At 44.7% G+C, this 20,218-nt stretch overlaps 2 long non-coding RNA genes across 2 annotated transcripts; both read left to right on the top strand.

Moving 5' to 3' along the window:
* The first annotated feature begins 1,361 nt into the window (after positions 1 to 1,361).
* Positions 1,362 to 11,107, top strand: LOC143272346 (uncharacterized). Its single transcript, XR_013049830.1, has 3 exons — positions 1,362 to 1,876; positions 8,392 to 9,944; positions 10,711 to 11,107. It is a non-coding gene; the product is annotated as an uncharacterized LOC143272346 (long non-coding RNA).
* Positions 11,108 to 14,645: 3,538 nt separating this feature from the next.
* Positions 14,646 to 19,637, top strand: LOC143272345 (uncharacterized). The gene is made up of 2 exons (XR_013049829.1): positions 14,646 to 15,928; positions 18,535 to 19,637. It is a non-coding gene; the product is annotated as an uncharacterized LOC143272345 (long non-coding RNA).
* The last annotated feature ends 581 nt before the right edge of the window (positions 19,638 to 20,218 follow it).

The raw sequence follows: 20,218 nt of genomic DNA, 5'->3' as shown, positions 1-20,218 counted from the left end.
GGTCAGTCTGTGTGTTTACACAACTGAGTGCCGTCGGAAAGTGAATGATTACAAAGTGTTGATTAGGAAATGAGAATTAAAGGGGAGAGCTCAACCTTAACTAAGGCTACCTCGGTTGGAGAAAAGACTTAGGGTCACGTTGCTATTCAAAGACAAATCAGAAGTTTATATACATTGTAGTATACATTTGGAGTCACCCAAAGAAAGCTTTGCCCAGCTTTATAAATGGGATGTGGTCGCATCTTTGCCTTTTGAATGGTGTGTGTGTGTGTGTGTGTGTGTGTGTGTGTGTGTGTGTGTGTGTGTGTGTACCTGCTGGTACAGGAAGGTCAGCTTTGGGGTGATCCTTCTCGCTCTAGCTTTTCAGATGTCACAAGCAGATGAAGGATGATTTAAGAAGCCCTGAGCTGGGTGATGGGTCTTGCAGAGCCGTCCGTTGGTTGGACCTGGAGGAAAGCTTAAACCAAGCAAGGTAATTTACGACCCTAGGCACGCCCAGCTCCCTGCAGACGCAGCCCAAGTCCTGCAAAGAACTCCAGGTTTATGAGAGAGAACTGTAAGGCTGGAGACAGGATAAGTTATGGCTTTCCAGTGGCTTCTCCTCTCCCCCGTTCCTTGTGATATTTATTATTTGTGGGCAGGGATGAGAGGGTTCACTTTGCCAACTTTTGAACTCTCACCAAATTCATGGTTCTGGGTTTGACGCCATCTCTGGACCTCTCGCTCGGCAGTAGAGTTCCTGTTTCCGTAAGCATCCCACAGCTTCTTATTTTGAAATGAGAAGAAATCTACAAGCTTCACTTTAAAAGCTGGAAACAATTCCTTAAACATCAAATAGGTTTTCCCCCACCCCCCTGCTTCTTCAAACTGCAAAATATTTCAATGAGTTGAATATAAATTAATTGAAAACATAAGCTCCAAATTCGCCCGGTTTATGCACCAAGTTCATGGCTGAATGGCTCTTACATTTTATTGGCTTCAAAGTTGATAAGAAATCCTGGGATGAGAGAACGGCCCCAGCACATTAGTTCTTTTGTGTTTCTATTGCTTTCTTCCTCCTTTAATAGAAAATGGGCTTCAGTTGAGCGCTAGAGGCTGGAAAGAGGAAGAAAGAGCAGGAGGCATTCAAAACCAGAGTCCTGCCAAGAGAGAACTCTGGATTAGGAAACAGGGTATTTTGGCGAAAGATTGAAATTCTTGATTTAACGACTGTAACCTTAGGAGGTCGACCTAACTTTGCAATCTGCATGGCTGACTCTCGCCACCACCCTGGAGCAGGCTCATCTCCTTCACACCTGCAGCTCGCCTGGCTTCCCAATCTTCAGGCCCTGTCCTTAGGAACCCTGTGAGGTTATTTGGGTCTAGTTCTTTCTATGGCCAATTGCCTGTTGTCCTTTGAAAGTAAGCCCTGTGTGTCTGGAGACAGCTAAGCAAAGGCAGCCCGGGGTGAAGCAGAGGTGCCCACAGCCACCCAGTAGTGCCGTGTTCCCAGGCGAAGGTGTCCACGGATGGTTACTGGGAGGGAAACAGGGCTTGAGGGATCAGAGGGTGAGCTATGTGGTTGAGATCAAGAAATTTCTGCCAAATGAAACTCCCAGAAGCTGGGCGACCAGTGATGACATTCTTCTGCGTGTAGTGTGCGGCTGGGAGGGTTTTGTCACACGTTCACATACCCAGCAGAGCCACAGAGAGAGTGGAACATTTCCTTGACCTGCCACTGTTTCCCCAGACATGCTTGGGAAGATGGCTTAAGAATTTTCCATGGACCTTCTGTTTCCTCACCTCACGATGATGGTCTTTCAGGGGCCATCCTGCTCAGGAGTTGAATATGGGGTGAATAAGAAAGTCCACAGGACTCGGGAACATTGGTTTCAAGGTAGGTACCCACAAAAGGCCCCAAGACTGCCAAGAAAATCCCTTTGCCCAGCTGTGGCCCCACTGTCCTGCTGCCAGCGGGGATTATCCAGAGTGGGTGTCCACAGCGAGCACCAGCCTTCTGGCCACCGCAGACAGTCAAACCTCCCCATCTGACTGTTTGAAAAGCTGCAGAGAATTAAACGGAGGAGCTTTTCGGGGGAGGAGAATGTCCTCCAGGGGCACTTTATTTGGTTTGGTCTCTATCTCCCTGCCTGGAATGTAGTAAAAAAACCAGGAGAAGTCAGCGTGCAAAGAGTAGGTCTTGCAAGAACCCAAGCCCTCCTGCCAAAGTGAAGGGCGAGGAGCTCTTTCTGGGCTCTGGTTTTATAATCATTTCTGTTTATAGTGGTAGGAAAGAAAGCCCCCCCACTCCCCCACCCCTCAGCCCCCCCCACCCCCCACCCCACCCCACCCCGCCTTGAATTCAGCACATGGAGCCTTTCTTCCTTGTTTCCCTCCATATACAAACATTACAGGGCCCAGTCCTTCAATGGGGTATTTTTTGAGCAGCTAATGTTAAACGCAGATGAACTCCGCCACTTGAATGGGATGTCTGTGTCTCCCGCGCGGTGAAAATGCCACTCACCTGAGGGAGGTGACGATTGCCAACGGTGATGACTGGGGTCAAACCATTTGGTTGGATCGGAGGAGAAGGTGGTAGCATGGTTTCCATGCTCTTTTGAAACTCCAAGAGAGGGTGTGAAGGGGAGGGAAAGGCACCAAGAGCTGTTGTGTTGACCACTGGGTCCTAGAACAGTGGTTTTAGCCAGGGTCCTGGGGAAACGAGGGGAAGGAAATAGGTCTTATCTGATGGCCTGCTTCTCTGTCTGTCTGTCTGTCTGTCTGTCTGTCTGTCTGTCTCTCTATCTCTCTCACACACACAAACACACACACTACCCCGTGTTCTCCTAGCTCAGATTACAGGAAGGAGTCTAGCGTCACTTGGAACTTTGTAAATAGTTTTGTATCAAGGATACTAGTGATTTGTCTTACCCTGGACTTGAATTATCTTGGAATGCCCTGAGAGGAGAGCAATGAAGTAAAGGAAAACATATAAATATGGATGTTGCGAAAGAGGCTGGTTTAAAGAGAGGATTCCCACGGGGTCCCTAACCCTGACTTCTGGGAATAAGCAGGGCTCACTTTCCGAGACCTTGCCCCTCAGCTGCCGGCCTCTGCTCATGATGAACTGCAGCATCCTGGGCATGATGGTGGCCACACTGCAGGAAAAGGGGGCCTTTCTCCCTCATGGATACAGATGGGGTTTAAAGTTGGATCCACTAGCCCCCGTGAGGCATCGTCAATGTTTCAGATACTGGATCCCTTCCTAATCTGCAGTGAAAGAGAGCGTGTGGGAATTTTGTCCTCCCCCTTTACCACAAGAGGGACATGAACATTAGAAAGCTAATGTTTTTGATGGGCGCTGTTATACTCAGGCTACAGATACGGCGATATGTTTATCATTATGCCACATCCCCATGTGCACATCCTTGTCTGTAACAACGAGGGGGCAGGCAAGCTCTCAGGAGAAGACAAGAGCACAGACTGTTAGTGAGAGTGTTGCTGGGACCACCCAGCACAGCGGTTTTGGGTGATAGTTTCCTTGGGCACTGAGCAGGTGCCATTCTTAAATGAGGAAATCTAAGAACCTGGCTACCTGGAAAAGAACTGCATGCATACAGGGCGGCTGAGACGGATGCAAATGCTTTAATTACTATTCAGAACAGTGCTAAACTGAACAACTCAACCGTGTTCAAGTTTCCTGGCTATTTGTGGTCAGGGAACTATCTGAGATGTGGTTAGTCTGAATTAAAACACATTTTGGCTTTTGAGGACCTATCATTTAGAAAAAGTTAAGGATCTCATTGATAGTTCTGTAATATTCATTATATGTTAGAATACTTTTCACATATGTATTTATTAAATTTAATATCTGCTTCTTTTGCTTTTTAAAATGCAGGTACTAGCAAAATTAAAAATTACATGTGTGACTGCATTTGTGGCATGCATTGCTTTCCTACTGCATAGCACAGGTGTGGTGGCTTTGGTAGAGTTCATGGGGCTGTTGCTACCAGGGACTCAGTACCTCCTTCCCAAGTTACGGCTGTGATGGGCCCGAGCTGATTCTCCTGTTGCACAGGTTGCCAGAGAAAGTTACAAAACACCTTGAAATTGATGAAAGGAAAAATTCTTGAGTGGCCTGCCCAAGTATTCTTCTAGTTAATTTTAGCTTTTATTGTTAAATGAAGAGCCATTTTATGCTTAAGCAAGTTGTAGGAGATTGATAATGATGAAAATAATTCTTTTTTTTTAAATAATTCTTATTTGTAGGAATTCAAATATGTGTCTAGTAGGATAAAATCAATGATTGCCTTATGGCTAAAAACTTTTACATCTTTTTATATATGCATTTCGGCCTTCCTTATTGCACATATGTGTGATTTGACCCTATTACAACATCTTACCTGTCCCTTAGTTAATAAGTTAAGAACCCTGAATATCAGCTCATTTTATTTTTCTATGAAAATCACGATTTGACCTTTCTCCCTCCCTCCCTCCCCCTCCTCCTTTCTTCATTTTGCAACACTAGAAAATTTAGAGGTTCGTTATGGTCTCTAACTGTCCAGTCCCTTCCTCTTCCCTCCATCTCTACAGCCCCTCCTCTGGCTCTGGGATCTGCTCAGCTTCGGCACCTGAGATGGAATAGAGAGTGCATTTTTTCCATAGAAAGTGTTTTACCCAATTAAAACACTAATTATTCCTCCGCTTGGTCTTGTGGCTCATGCCTATAATACCAAAACTCAGAGAAGCAGAAACAGGTGGATCACCACAAGTTCAAGGCCACCTGATCTGTATGACAAGCTCCAAGACAGCCAGACTTAGGGGGTGCAACTCTGTCCCCCAAACCACCACCACCACCAGACACACCTGTCACCACCCAACAAGTTCAGCTATGGCTTGTTTTGAAATTTCTGAGACAGCCAGAGCATCATCCTATTCAGTGAACCATTTGATTCTAAGGGCTTGCCCTTGGAATCCCAAATAATGAAAGTGTTGAGTCCCAAATAATGAAAGAGAAATGCACCCTGCTCCGTAGAAGCTGCTCGCCATGGGTATCCATCAACTGCCCAGTATATGTTCATGATAACACAGATGCAGAAGAAAATGAGTTGATAGAAACTTTTTTTTTTGACAGCTGTGTTTGGATCCCTGTGCTGGTTTCTTTTTCTGAAAAGAACTGATATTTTTCAAAGCAAGATTAGACAAGAGAGGGCAGAGCCCTCAAATCTATTTTACATTTTTATTTATTCATGTGAACTGAGTGAAAAAAAGCAAACAAGCAAGGATTAAATTAAAATCTCAAGCCAATAATTTCACATACTTTAAAAAAATGTTTAGAAAGACCACACTTTATGTGGTATGTTTTGTTTCTTCATTTTTTAAAAAAGTAATTATTTTTCCTTTAGAAACGTCCTGCAGTGTTGTGAGCACTGGCCTCCTGATTGAAGCTTTATATAACACGAGGGAGCCTGCTGGCCTCCGACAAGCAGTGACGTATGATCTTGATATGTCTGTAATTCCGAAAATGAAGCTGACTCTGTGTAATTGCAGAAGAGCCCACAGTGATGCAACATCCTCATTAACATCATACATACTTCTTGTTTCTTTAGAGGAATAATATAGGGAGCTTTGCGGCAGGGATAAACAATTTGATTCAACACTTTAATAGCATAATACATACACACAAACAACTAAAGGGTATTTTAATATAAAAAGCAAAGGCTTTTACAGCCAACTTAAACATTAAAATTAATGTAAAATAATTGGAAATTATAAAACATTTAACTTGGCTGGAGGTGCCTTAGATGTTTTTCTATATTAAATACTTTTTAAAGTTGCTAGCCAAGAAGAACAAGAATTTATACCACTATTTGTTTCAGATTAAGATAGCATTGCACTCTAAGAAGTTGATTTAATTAAATGAAAAGCTATGGTAAAATTAGAAAGATCTTTATGAGCTTTTGATGTCTCTTATAAAAAAGTTTAGTTCTTAAGATAATAACAAAACAACTAGCATAGTACATCTCCTATCATTACTGAAAATAATGAACTAGCATGCTCTAAAACTAAGAAACAGGACTTTCTGTATGAAAAATTTACTTCCTGTCAAAGAGATTTAATTTAACCTATTTTTCATGAAACAAATTACTATTTCTTTATGATCTTTTAATTGGGATTTTTTCCCCAAGTATATTTCACATGTTTCTTTAATTTATAAAGTATATGTTGCTAAATAAATAGATAGAAGCAAAACTATAGATTGTTTGTGGAGAGTCAAGAATTATGAAATCTTTTCTAGAAAACAGCTTTACTTTTTTTTTTATTAACCTGAAGGTATTAAAAATCCTAATTAGAGGATGGTGTCTTTGTCTTTTGCTGTTGAGGAAGGGACATTTATCATACAAAGCTACCATTCATCAATGCTGTTGGCCATGTGAATATTAGCACATGCTGTTATGACATACAGCTTCATACGCCAGGAGAGGGTCCCATGTCAACATACCCATTATTCATATGGAAGGGTGAATTCAGGAGGTATAGACTGCTTCAGGGTTTTGTAAGTACCTGGAGTTGTTGGGCAATGTTTCATGCCAGCTTTTTGTCTCAGATGAGGGGTGTTTATCAAGGCTTCAAAAGTACTTTGGCCATTCCCCCAGGAGGAGTGCAGAGCTGCGTGGGCCACACAATTGATAAATTGATTGATTGATTGGTATTTGTCTCTATAATTTCTAGATGAAGTGAAGATTTTGAGAAACATATTTTAAGAAACACCCTGTTTTGTCCATAGAAGGTCGTGGACTGCAATCCCAGGACTGCAGCTTTTATGCAGACACACGACAGCATACATAAACCCACATGCCAGCATACATAAACCCACATGCCAGCATACATAAACCCACATGCCAGCTCAGGATTATTTTCTCAAAATATAAGGCTCCCCCCTTTTTTAGTGTCATGCTTTCTTGCATTTTGGCCTCCAGCCTTTCCTCCTTCCTCTCTTTGAATTAGCCAAGGAAAACTGTGGTATTCTTGTCAAATAATGGGATAAAGACCCTCAACCCCGCAGGCAGAATGGTAATGCCGTGATCTACCTCAGAATGTGATCAATGTCTTTTCTTACAAGGCATCTGTACTATGAATCAATTTTTAAAGGAGTATTGTGCTGTCGACAATTTACAAGCACAGACCCTAGTATTTCTAACAATAGGAGTAAGAAAATGATGTGTTGCTTCCAATTACCCATGATGGAGATGATATTATCAAAGCCTGTGTTTGCTGGAATCTATACTGTCCACTTTCCCATTTCACAAAGTGATCCCTGGCTCCTAAATCAAAGCCTTGCTTTTCAGGCGAGCAGAGGTTGATGGGAACTGCAAAGCAGCCTAGGAACCATGAGTCCACACGGGAGATGATCCTGACCTCTAAGGTGCTGGAAGGAGAAAAGGGGGAAGAAGAGTCTTCTCTAACACAGTTTGGGGTTCCTTCGGCAGCAGCGCTTTCCTGATCAGGAAGCACATGGAAATCTGCTCAAGAAGTCAGGAGCTTTTGGAGACATGATTTCAAAGAGAGCTATGGACGAGGAAGGTGTACAAACTGGTTCTATCTCGCCTTGCATTGCCAGTGTGTGTCTCGGCATCACTCCCCTCAGTGACAAGGCTGACAACAAATGATAAGCCTTTCCCAGACTTTTGGGTGAATTTTCTGCCCCACCACCAATAGATAATAGCAACTAGCTTTCAGTGAAGACTTTCCTATTTTAAAACAATGTAATGTTTAATTTCCATGGTTCTGTAAAGTAGCCCTTATTGCTGCTCATTTGTACAGATAATGAAACTGAAACTGAGTTCTTCTTCATCATCAGAGGCATAAGCAGCAGACCAGGAATTTTAAAACACAAACCACCCAACTCCAAATTCTTTGCTCTTCTCGTCTGCATTTGGATGACAGTGGGTTAGAATAAGATGCACATTTATCCCACGGGGTTTGCCTTTCCAAATAGGAGATTAGAGAAATGCAATGTGCTTTTCTGTTGTCTCAAAATGAATCTTGGAAGAATCCAAAGCGCTCTTATGTTTATGGACTTATACATTATTTGCACTGTTTTGAAATATTCAGGGAAAGAGGAAATATAATTCTTTGCCATGGAATAAACTAACAGCAGCAGGCAAGGAGCTGGTGCCAGCCAGAGTGTCTTGATTGCTCCACACACTGATGCTGGCATTAGGAAAACTGGCTAGTGGGAGCAGGGGTCAGCACCATGCACATTGTACCTGCAATCTCTACCAGCCCCCGGTGGCCCTAAGAGGTACCTCCTGCCTCACTTTCCATTCCCACTCAGGTGCCTTGGCAAGAATTTAGCCAGGACGGCCAACTCTGCTTGTAACTTAACTACTGACCACTTCTGTTTTACAGATGATAAAAATGAAGCAAAGAAAGATTGTCCAACATCTAAAAGAAAAAAAAAAAGAAGAAAGGAAGATGTTAGGATCTTCCTATGATGCCATGTGACTTTTTTTTTTTTAAAGGAATAGTCTTTTAGGTGAACTCAAAGGGGAAAACACACACACACACACACACACACACACACACACACACACACACACACACACAACAAAACAAAAAAAAGAGAAATGAATTTTTGCAGCTTTCTTTTTCTTGAATACCAGACTGCCTGTCAAACAGAATTGATTCCCACTGATACGGGATTTTTCTCTCAATAGCAGATTAGTATTGGAAAGGTACCTTACTGTTTGTCCAGTGTCTTCAAAGACCTTTGCTTCTGATTGTCAGGGAGGGACCACAAAATATCAGTGTAGTTTCCTCTTAACCGCCCCCCCCTCCATCAGCCCGATGTTCAGGCATCCACATTTCAGTTGTGGACCTCCAGCACGGCCAGCATGAGTGCCGTGGCACTTTCTGGAGATTCACCAAAATAATAGGCCAGCATTTGTGAGAAGGTAGTGATTATGCGATTTCGATTTCGTACCATCTGTCCCCAAATTTACTTCAACTACCAGGCTGCTCACTGGCTTTGGGGGACCGGCAGAATACTAGTGCTCTGGAATGCTCTGCGTGGAGTTCAAAGGAACAGACATGCCCATGAACTCTACAGCTGCTTCTTCCCACATGCAGTGGACAGAGACTGCTGGCTACCTGCAAGTGATGGACATGGACCATCACAATGAAAGTGCATTGGGCCCTCAAGAGCTGGCCGTGTGTGCATCTGTGAGCTGGAAGGGAGCTGCCACATGGCTCCATGGGACAGAGAGGACACAGGCAACAGAGCAGGAGGGGAAGGAGGGCTTCATTCTTCTCACTGAGGGCATTCTTTATTCTTGGGAGATGACGAGCCTCATCGTTATCCCACTATGATAACGTTACCCCACTATGACTGTGCACTTCTTCTCTCTCCAGCGTGCTCTCATGGCCCTAGTAAGAGCCTAAGCCACAAGGCAAAACCAGCAAGAAACAAGACTTTGCATTGGCCTGATGAGTCAGACTGTGTAGTGCCTGAGTCACACCGCTCTTGAATGATTGTTTTCTCTGTTCTCAGGCAATTTGGATTAATTGATACAATAAAGATCTGAAAGCCCTAAAATGTGGGTCCAATTCCCAACTCTGACACTTCAGAGCTAAACAACCTGTGAGAGAATATGGAGAAAAATCAACCATAATTTCCCATCTGTAAAATAGTTGCCGCCGTCGGGACACAGGGTGGCATTAAAAAAAAAGCTGTGTTCCAAATGCTAATTATTCACCAGTTGCTGTTCCAGACTGTGTCCCTTGGTATCAGTGAGCTGATTGCTCACAGTACGATGATGCCGGTTGAAAATCTAAATGTATATTCCAGAAGAGTAGAGCTTTCAAATTCATCGGAGATGCAGAGCAGTGGATGTGGAAAAAAGCTCAAAGAATGGTGACGTCCACTCCTTCACTTTCCAAGAAGGACATCAAGGCCCAGAGAGGTTAGTGACCCAGCCAAGGTCACAGTCAGGGTCACAGCAGAGTGAACCAGGCACTGGGCTTCAGTGTAGATTCATATCACATGTCTCTCCATGTGCCTGCTTCCCACTGTGGTCCCCACGGAGGGGTCTCTCATGACGTGAGATTTCCCAGGCCCTACGTGGATGACTGAGGCAGTGTGTAAGGGCCTTTTGTGATCGAGCTGCATCCCAACAGGTAGAAAGCTCATTTCTTGATGACAGGGGCTGCCAAGTCGCCTATCAGCTGCCAAAGCTGCAGAAAATGGAAATAAACAAAGCCTGACAACCCTGTTCCCGTGTTGTGACCTGTTCACCTCTCCTGCCACTTCCAACTCGACTTCTTCCTGAGCAGCCTCCCTTATTCAAGTCAGCAGGGACTTCCAGGCATCAGGCAGCCTGTGCCCAGGCTGCCAGAAGGAATATTTGCACAGTGGGGGGGCAGATGAGTTTAAGTGCTCAAAAGTCCCGGCTGTGATGGGCACAGAAGGGGCCCCCAGACTCTGCAAGTTCTCCTGGCCTCAAAACTTCCTCCCAAAGATCCCCTTTCTTACTTTTAACCACTTCTTGCCCTGGAATCACTAAGGTTGTTTCTTGAAATCTCCGCGAGCCTATTTTATTCTGGAATGTTCCAACCCAATAGGCAGCTTTAAGAAGAACATAAGCAACAAATTTAAACAAATTAAACCCAACTTAAGGGTTACTGTGGATGACGATAGACATCTTACCTCGTCTACTTTCTGTTTTACAGAAATGTTCGTGCAGCGTCCTTCACAGTAGCTACAGAGAGGGAGTAATACAAGCACCCATCCAATGATGCCTGGGCGAACTGAACGTCCTTCTCAGTGAACTGGTACCCAGCAACGAAGACAAACTAGTGATGCATCTGAAACATGGACCGACCTCAGAAAGTTATGCTAAGTGAAAAAGTCAGACAAAACAGACCAGAGTCTGAGGGATTCCGTTTCTGTGAAATGCCCTTACAAGGCAAAACTCGAGGCAGAGAGAGTAGATTAATGACTGTCAAGGGAATAAGAGGGGGTTGCCAATGAGTGCGGGGCTTCTTTTTGGGCATGGTTCAGGCCTAAACATAGACTGCTATGGTGGTATCCCAATTCCCTAAGTTCATTACAAGTTACTGAACTAGATATGTTGAGTGAAATGTTTCTGTTGTGTGCATTATGCCTCCTAATGTTACACAAATGAGCATCCGCAGGACAGATGTCCCATCTCCCAGAATGGGGGACATCTTCGGAGTTCTTGAACACCCACCTGGCTCAGTCTTTCAGTTCCCCTTACCGTCACTGTCCCTCATGGGAAGCAAGTGACCTTCAAGTCAGGGCAGCGGCCTTACAGACACGACAATTTACAGAGCAGACGGGCTGCCTTTACAAGGTGAAGTCTAGCAGAGCCTTGATTTGGGAACAAACACATTCGGTGATAAGCTGATGGTGGCAGCAGCAATTTGGATCTGCAATTAAGACATTTAAAGTGTTTGGGACCAACAAGAAGTTAACACAAATGTTGATTCGGTTGTGAAGCCTTCAAAGATGTCGCCTCACACCAGGGCCTCGCACAATGTCTACTCGGTTGTATTTATTTATCCAATGTTACTGTCTGTAAAACATTCTTTTCCCCCCAGAACTTTTTCAACAAGCACCGGGACCCTTAGCAGGGGAGACTAGAATTGGGTCTGAATAATGCATTCAAGATAATTTTTTTAAAAAAATCACCCTCTAACGAGGACCATATTCCTCCAATTTTCCCTTATATATGATTCACTATTTTACAAATGCTGATGTATGAAGAATGCATTGAATGTGGTAAAAGTTGAAGATAGCCCCTGTGGATAAGACCTAATGGACACCGTCCTGAAATAATACGGAGAGCTCAACCCCCAGACATGTGTCTTCAATTTAAAATAATTCAGCAATCATGTTCAACCAGAACCTGATTACACAAAATGGGACTTTTTAACTCCCAGACTTGGATCGAATTTTGAGGCCCCAAATGTGGGAGGGGGGATAATATGTGGCGTGTTTATATATCCCAGATCTTGTGATTAAGTGGTCCACACACATATTTAAGCATTGCTTTGAGCTTATCAAGGCACCCCGTACCGTTTCCCACCTATAAATATTGGCTTGCTTTATGAGAAACTAGGTGAAATTTCTGGCTGGGACACAAAGGGAAGAAAATGGAAAATGAGTTCGGCCTCTGGCATGATACTATGTTTCCAAAATGCCAAACTAAGGTCTCAGTCCCCACTTTCTCAGAGGCTGGGGAAGAAAAATGCTGACCAGTGTTTCCTAAGGATGGTACAGGATGATCTGGTACAGAGAGGCACAGCACACCGTGTCCCCAGGGTCTTGAAGATGGGTTGTTCTTTGGTGATTTCCAGTTTGCTGCTGGCAGCCTCTAGTCCTGATGACCTCGAAGACCTCTTTCCACAGAGACATGTAGGGCCTCTGTCTGTATTATGACTTCTGAGATGCCGGGAGGTCCTCTAATGCTTCTTTGATAGGCTGCCCAATCCTGGAGCTGCTATCATTATTAGGTAGTTATTTCTTGAAATCCCTTTGATCAGAAGAAGTCTTAGCCATAAAAAGTTTGGTGAATCACCAGCAGTGGTAGTTAGGGATAAGACTGCCAGATATAATACAGACACCCAGGGCAGTTGGAATTTCAGATCTACCACACGTGTGTTTGCGTCACTGGCAGAAAGCTGTGTGCTGGTTTGTAAGCTAAGACATTAAAGCCTTAAGATATGATGGTCTAAGAACTGGGCAGAGAAAATATGCTAGACAAGCTATCTAGGCTTTGGTGTGTGTGTGTGTGTGTGTGTGTGTGTGTGTGTGTGTGTGTGTGTGTGTGTGTGTGGTGTGTGTGTGCGTGCTTTAAATAAATAGGCATGTTGATAATGAGTAAATGTTCTTTTTATGTTGTCGATGGTTCTTTGTTCGCTTTTGTTTCCAGCTATTATGGGTTAAGAGATGAAAACAGGACTATTTCCAGGTACTGGCTGGAGGAAGTACTCGTTCCTGCCACCTTTTGCTCTGACCTCTGGCTGTGGTGGGGAGAGCCCACAAGCTCTCCTGGAAGGTGCACCAGGGGAGGGGGCTGAAGGTGATGTTGAGTTGTCAACAAACTGATTTTTTTTCCCAAGAATTGGTTACTAAAAATAGAATAGCCACCCATAAGCCGGAGGGAACTCAAGGTTCTTCCTGATGAATTTCTGCTGTGTGGGAGGAAGTGGATGACAGACAATCTTCTGGGAATTCCAGGTGAATGGAACCATAAGTCCTGCCCTCCCTGTCACTACCACGTGTCACCCGTGCTGAAGCAAAATGCTAGCCTGAGACTCAGTGTCAGACCCTTGCCGGAAGGAGCGAGTAGGCTGGACCTCCTCTGTGCTCCATGCTGGAGTTTCCTGCTTTGCAGTGGTCCTCAAGCTGTCTTTAGTGCCCCAAAATAGATTGGCCTAAGAGCTTCATCTGCCCATAAATACCTGTTGAATGGGTGAAATACCAGCGACGACAAGCAGAAATCTGCAGGGTATTTTTCAAACCCCTAAGTAAGTCTATAACAACAGCCTCCCAGGGTCTTTGTTTGTCTGAGACTGGGTCACATCATGTGGTCTAGGCTGGCCTTGAACTTATCATCTTCCTGCCTCAGCTTCTCGAGTGCTGGGGTTCATTCCTATGATTATTTATTTATTTATTTACTTGCTTATTTATGTGTGAGAGAGTCAATGGAGTTCAGGTGTGTGTGTCTCTCAGGGCATGTGTGGATGTCAGAGGACGTCTTTGTGGCGCTGGTTCTCTTCCCCACACTATGTGGCTTCTGTAGATAAAATGCAGGTCTTCAGGCTTGCCCTGCAAGCACCCTCACCCTCTGAGTCAGCTTGCCGCTCCTCCAGGTCTCTCTTTGATGCCGTAGGTAATCAGTGAGTGAAAGGTCAGGGCTACTCTGATTGCTAAAAGCAAAGCACAAACAGAAAAGCTGTCTTGCAGAGCTGTCTCCTACCAGGGTCACCCCCACACCCCCAGGAGCCAGGCCCAGCATAACGTTTGGGAAAGGGAAGGAAGAGCTTCACACTCCACCTTCTAGTTAAGTCCAACGAGGACTCATCTCTCAATAACCAAAGAAGACATTTTGTGCAAGAATCAAACTAAAGTGAGTAAGAATGCGTGGATGATGATGTCAGTTGAAGGTGGCAAGTGGGTAGAAATATGTGACACAGAGTAAAGTGTGCCTTTAACAAGCTGCCTGGGCTTGCCATCTACGCACCGTTGGCACAGCAGAGGACATCGCACACAGGGACTTCGTACCCACAGAGCTCAGAAGGGCAGGTTGTAACTTTGTATTTCCTCCAAGTGATCAATATGGGCATTATTAATGCCATCTCTTCCTCATATAGCTGACTCTGCCTGGCAGAGCCGGTCACATTGACGCTGGTAAATTACCCTCAGCTGAAGTCTGAACACAGAAGCTACAAAACACTTGAAAATCGAGGGACCCAGAGTGACAGACCTGGGTAGTGATATCCCTTCATAGACTGCCCTTGAGTTTGTCAGGACGAATCCTCTGGCCTCCATCTTTTCATGTGGCTACTGAAAACCGAGGTGCTGTTTTAAGAGCAGAATGAGGGTTTTATAATGGGGATGCACCCTTGACATTAGTAGATCCTCCCGAGAGCGTCTCTGTTCCTGCAAGAACACGGCAAGGATTGCTTTTGCTGTTCTCATCCATGTCAGCTGAAGGCAGCTTAGGAATCTGAACACTGTGAAGTTTGTAACCAGAGGTGTGTAGGACTCCAGGGCTGCTTCCCTAGGTTCTCACAAGGGGCTTTGAACCTAGCACCTACTCAGAAAATCCAGCAGATGAATGACGAACATGGGTGATGCTGAGAAGCCCGCACCCCGGTGCTGGAGTGCGACCATCAGAGGCTTTGGGGCTGTCTAAATCTGGTTCCATGCAATGAGTTTTGAAGGATGTGGATAAGAAGAGCTCTCTCTCCTATTCAGATAGGACGTCTTCAAAGATCCCCTGTGGAAGCCCGAAGCCAGGACAGTACCAAATTCTCTCCATTATGTTTTTTCTATATGCCCCTCAGCATTGGCACATAGTAGCAGACATTTATCTCTCCTTCTTTGTTTGATGTTCTGGGGCCTTCTCTGCATCACCACTCTTGAATTTTGAGGTTGGTGCTAAGGAAAGCAGGAGTTCCTTGAATACAGCACCGCTGTCCTCGTATAGGCAATCTGATAATCAACACTGCTGTGTGACTAACAGAAGAGGGTAGCGTACACAGAGTGGATACACCGGATAAAGAGAGTTTCCATCCCAGGCAGGAGTGGAGTGCTGTGGGATTTGTAAATTGCTTGGAGACTTTTCCATTGATGTTTTCAGACTGTGGTTGAATCACAAATGACCAAAACCATAGATGGTGGTAATTGTGGGTGTAAGAAAGGCATTTAAATTAAAATTTACTGAGCAGAGGGAAAGTCAGCAGGTGTTTTCAAACTCTTTTGCTTGTGTACCCCTGGGAAGATTTGAAACCACACACCCTGACCCACTTTTAGGTTAGAATCTACATTTTTTAAATTACAAGTTATAACAGCTATTCTGGACATAATTTTTTAACCACGTTTTAGATATTGACATTAAAACATTATATGGTTGTTTCTAATGTAGTCACAGAATCTACCCAATTTGATGTTTTCTACTTTTTAATGTGTTTGCATGTGTGTGTGGCATACATACGTTTACATGTATGAGGGTGCACATGTATATGCTAGGGTGCACGCATGTGATTGTGGGGGGGAGTGAGGGCAACAATGGGAGTCTTTCTTGATCTTCTCCACCTCATCCTTGAAGGCAGAGCCTCTCAGCTGAGCCTGAACCTTGCCATTTCAGCTCTTCTACCCAGACAGTTTGCTCCAGGAACTCGCTTCTCAGAATTACAGGTGAGCTACTCTGTCCCCCTGGCATCTGCATGGATGCTGGGACCCAAACTCTGGCCCTTAACACTTTGCCCACCAAGATGTCCTCCCATTCCCAATACTTGCTGTTTTTTTTTTCAAAGACTCTTGAAATTTTATAGTGTTTCCTTATTTCCATAAATGAATTATTTATATTCTACTTTTCTCATATTATTTCAGTCCGCTGGAATGTATTTTTATGCCTAAAATCTTTTATTGAGCACTTCATTTTACTTGCCTGCTACAAAAATATGTACCTAACCTGAAATTAATATTTTTACTCATTAAGCCTAAATGATCAGTATTAAAAAATTCTACCACTAATGTTTAATAGCAATCCATTCTGAACCATAATGATAATATCAAGTGAGATGTAGAAATTACTGGATATTTGCTTTCTAATGGGATGAAAGAAGGTTCTTGTTCTAATCAGTCAGAATTCAGATGAGGTCCATATGAGAAAAATGACTGACTTGTAAACCCTCTGGTCTCCTTTAAGTCTCTGTTTGCTTATTTGTTTATCATTGAGACAGGGTCTCACTATATAGCTCAGGCTGACCTGGAACTCACTATTCACCGTAGGCTGGCCTTGAACTTGTGTCCTTTCTGCCTCTGTCCTTCGATCTTTACATTTCAATCTCTTGCTCATTCTTTCCTCCATATGGGACCATATGACTGAGGAAGCTGGCGTCCTCATGACAGCTCAGAAGCCAAAAGAGACAAGGAAGGCCCGAGATCCAATTCGGGTTTCTAGGAAACTTCTCTTAGGCTGGCCTTTCTCCCTCCCTCCCTCCCTCCCCCCTTCCCTCTCTCCCCCCTCCCTCCCTCCCTTCCTTCCTAGGTCCCACTTCCTAAGGCTTTTCTCACCCCCCAGTATGGCATAACAGGGACCAAGAAATCAATGCAGGACCCTATAGGGCCATCCCAGAAGTGAACTAGAGCTGGCAGGGCAGGCTTATTTGTTGGAGGCTCCCCTACAGTGCATGTCACGGGTATATCTGTTGCCCTCAGTGCACACATCACCCAAGGCAAACGTTAGTTCCTTAGAGAGACAGCATACACCCTGTATGAAGAATAACTCACCGAGAAGGAAAACATTGCCCTTCTTGGTACCTCAATGTGAGCGGGGACAGAGTTCAAAGCTGAGAACCTGGAGACAGCGCGGTATGGTTGGAAGAGCTTGGGTGTGGTGAAGCCTAAGCCTCAGTCCGGAGTTTCCACGGCAAGAAAGACACACAAGTTAAAGTGGCTGAAGAAAAAAGCACACAGCACTCAGCCAGAGAGAGGGGCAGGGCTCTGGGTACAGCTTAAACCTGAGCACAACGCCGGCAGCATCCACAAAGCCTGGTATCTCTCCACCCTTGGATTTCCTCATTCTCAGATTCTACGGTAACAAGATGGCTGCTGGTGGGGCTGGAGGGACGGCTCAGTGGTTAAGGGCACGTACTGCTCTTCCAGGGGACCTGGGTTTGATTCCCAACACCCACATGGTGTAGCATGAATCTTAAAAGTTCTTATTAATAACAACAAACCTGGGAGCCAGTTATTGGGGTGAAGGCTGGAAGATCAGAGAAGCAGAACAAGCCACAGCCACTGACCTCGCCAGTTCCTCAGCTGATCCTGTTTCCTCAGACTAGAGGCCTCTGAGTCCTCATCGGGAATGAATCTCAGCTGAATTGTTGCTCAAAAGCCTGAAAGCTTAACCAGCTAGTTCCTGGTTTTCATGCCTTATATACCCTTCTGCTTTCTGACATCACTTCCTGGGATTAAAGGCTCACTTCCTGGGATTAAAGGCATGAGTCACCATGCCTGGCTGTTTCCAGTGTGGCCTTGAAACTCACAGAGATGCAGATGGCTCTCTGCCTCTGGAATGCTAGGATTAAAGGCGTGTGTGCCACCATTTCCTGGCCTCTATATTTAGTGGCTGTTCTGTTCTCTGACCCCAGATAAGTTTATTAGCGTGCACAATATTTTGGGGAACACAATACCACCACACACATGACGACTCATAACTAAGTGTAACTCCAGTTCTAGGGGATCTGTCTTAGTTAGGGTTCCTATTGCTGTGAAGAGACACCATGACCACAGCAACTCCTATAAAGGAAAACATTTCCTTGGGACTGGCTTACAGTTTGAGAGGTTTAGTTCATTATCATCATGGTGGGGAGCATGGTGGCATGCAGGCAGACAGGGTGATGGCTGCATCTTTATCGGAAGGCAACAGAAAGTGGACTGTGACACTGAGTGAAGCTTAAGCAAAAGAGACCTCAAAGCCTGTCCCTGCAGTGACACACTTGGTTCAACAAGGCCACATTACTCCAACAAGTCCACACCACCTGATAGTGCTGCTTCTTATGAACTTACGGGGGCCAATTACTCTCAAACTACTACAGCATCCAACAACCTCTTCTGGTCTCCTCGGGAACTAAGGATGAAATGGTACACACATATATGCTTCAATAATAATAATAATAATAACAATAATTTTTAAATGGCTACTCTAACTCCTGCCTTCCATCCCCTGGGAAACTCCCTTTGTTCTCTGCAGTAAAAGCAACCCCCCAATACACTCATTTTTTTTTTTTTTTTAGCTGATGACTGCTGCTGTCAGGTGCCTGGTTCTTAATGACATGGGATGCTCTAGTTGACCTAGCTGTTCTATCCTGAGTCACATGCCTCTTCAAGGTTCTACAAAAGAAAATCGGTGTCATCCCCAAAGAAGAGTGAATGCACATGAACAGCCAACAAGCAGTTCCCACAACACTAGGTTTCATCCACTACTCGCTGGGTAGCCTAGTGGATGGTGGAGCCGAGTAATACAATGGGACGGAACTGAATGAACAGAACAGAATTAAACCTCACTCTTGTCAAGGTTAAAAAGCAGATGAGTGCCACCAGTGACGAGATCAGGACACCCCTGGGGTGACGAGGAACACACAGAGGTGCACCAGTCTCCTGTGCACAGGCTGAGGACGGAGAAGAGAGTGTGTGTGAGATCTAGTTTAGAGCTGTACTTCCGATGTAGCAATCCACTCTACAGGGACCATGGACAGCTGTACAGCATCATCCCATTTCTTGAGCCATAGGACTTCACCCACTCCTTGGGTGGGGGGGTCTGGATTCTAGAAGTCAGGGGACAAGCCTTAGGATTATTGATGCATGCACCTCAGCAGAACAAAGGCGTGCTCCCAGAGTCTAAATAAGCAAGTGTATATTTCACAGAAGGTGACAGGCCCAGCACTGGCCATTTTTCTCAACATTTGGCCAGGAAGGGTTTGGGGACCAAGGCACATTCTGTGTGGCCAAACAGCAATGGAATGGTGACCAGCATAAAACTCGTTTTGTTTGTTTTTTTCTGACAGCAGATTCCATGCTAAGGAGATGTAGAAATGTTGAGAGTCAGGAGGGGTAAGATCAGAAACAGAGCAGTTCAAAGAAGCCGTGGCTCAGACTGCTTAGATCAGAGACCATCTTCCTAATCCTTTTGTTTATTTATTGTGGTGGTAGGGATGGAAACGGGGGCCTCACACATGCGAGGTAAGTACGTAACCCCTGGACTCGAGTCCAGTCCCTTTGTCTGGAACTCTTGAGTCTCTGTTCTGCCATGTACTTTGTGTAACATTAAGGATGCCTCAGCTTCTTCCACTACAAACTGATGCGTTAATTATAGCAACAGGCTTGCATTTGAACCTAATGTGGACGTGGATCTGGATTGTTTGCCTTGATCTTCTGAATTCCAGATAGAACCTAATCTCTTAAGAGCAAAAGAGCTCACTGGGCTGTCCAGAGTAAGACACACACACACAAACACACACACACACACACACACACACACACACACACACACACACACACATGAGTCTTCAATACTAGGAGCAAATTCCCCCCCCAACCCTATTCTCAGAACCAGATGACTGCAAAGCTGTTTGACGGCTTTTGAATTTACAGAGTCCCCCCACCTTCTGCCCCCAACTCTTTTGAGCATCTCAAGCCAGATGAATTCTCCACATCAGCAGAATTTTACATATGTTATGCAAAAGCACATCACCGAAACACAGAGCAAAAGACATAAATAATGCAAATTGAACATCCATCTTAACCCCGGCCAGATGAGGCGGGGTGGGGCTACAATTAGCTAGGGAGAGCCAACAATGGTTATTGTGGCGACATAATCTATGGGAGGTGTCCAGTCACAACCAGCACACTTGCAAGGCAGAAATATAGTAGCCCGATAAAGGGGAAGGACAAAGAAAAATTGTGAAGGGCCAGCAAACA

Source organism: Peromyscus maniculatus, chromosome 3 (assembly GCF_049852395.1).
Source record: "Peromyscus maniculatus bairdii isolate BWxNUB_F1_BW_parent chromosome 3, HU_Pman_BW_mat_3.1, whole genome shotgun sequence".
Taxonomy (NCBI): Eukaryota; Metazoa; Chordata; class Mammalia; order Rodentia; family Cricetidae; genus Peromyscus; species Peromyscus maniculatus.
Note: the sequence above shows the minus strand (reverse complement) of the source record. Positions and strands in the feature narration are given on the sequence as shown.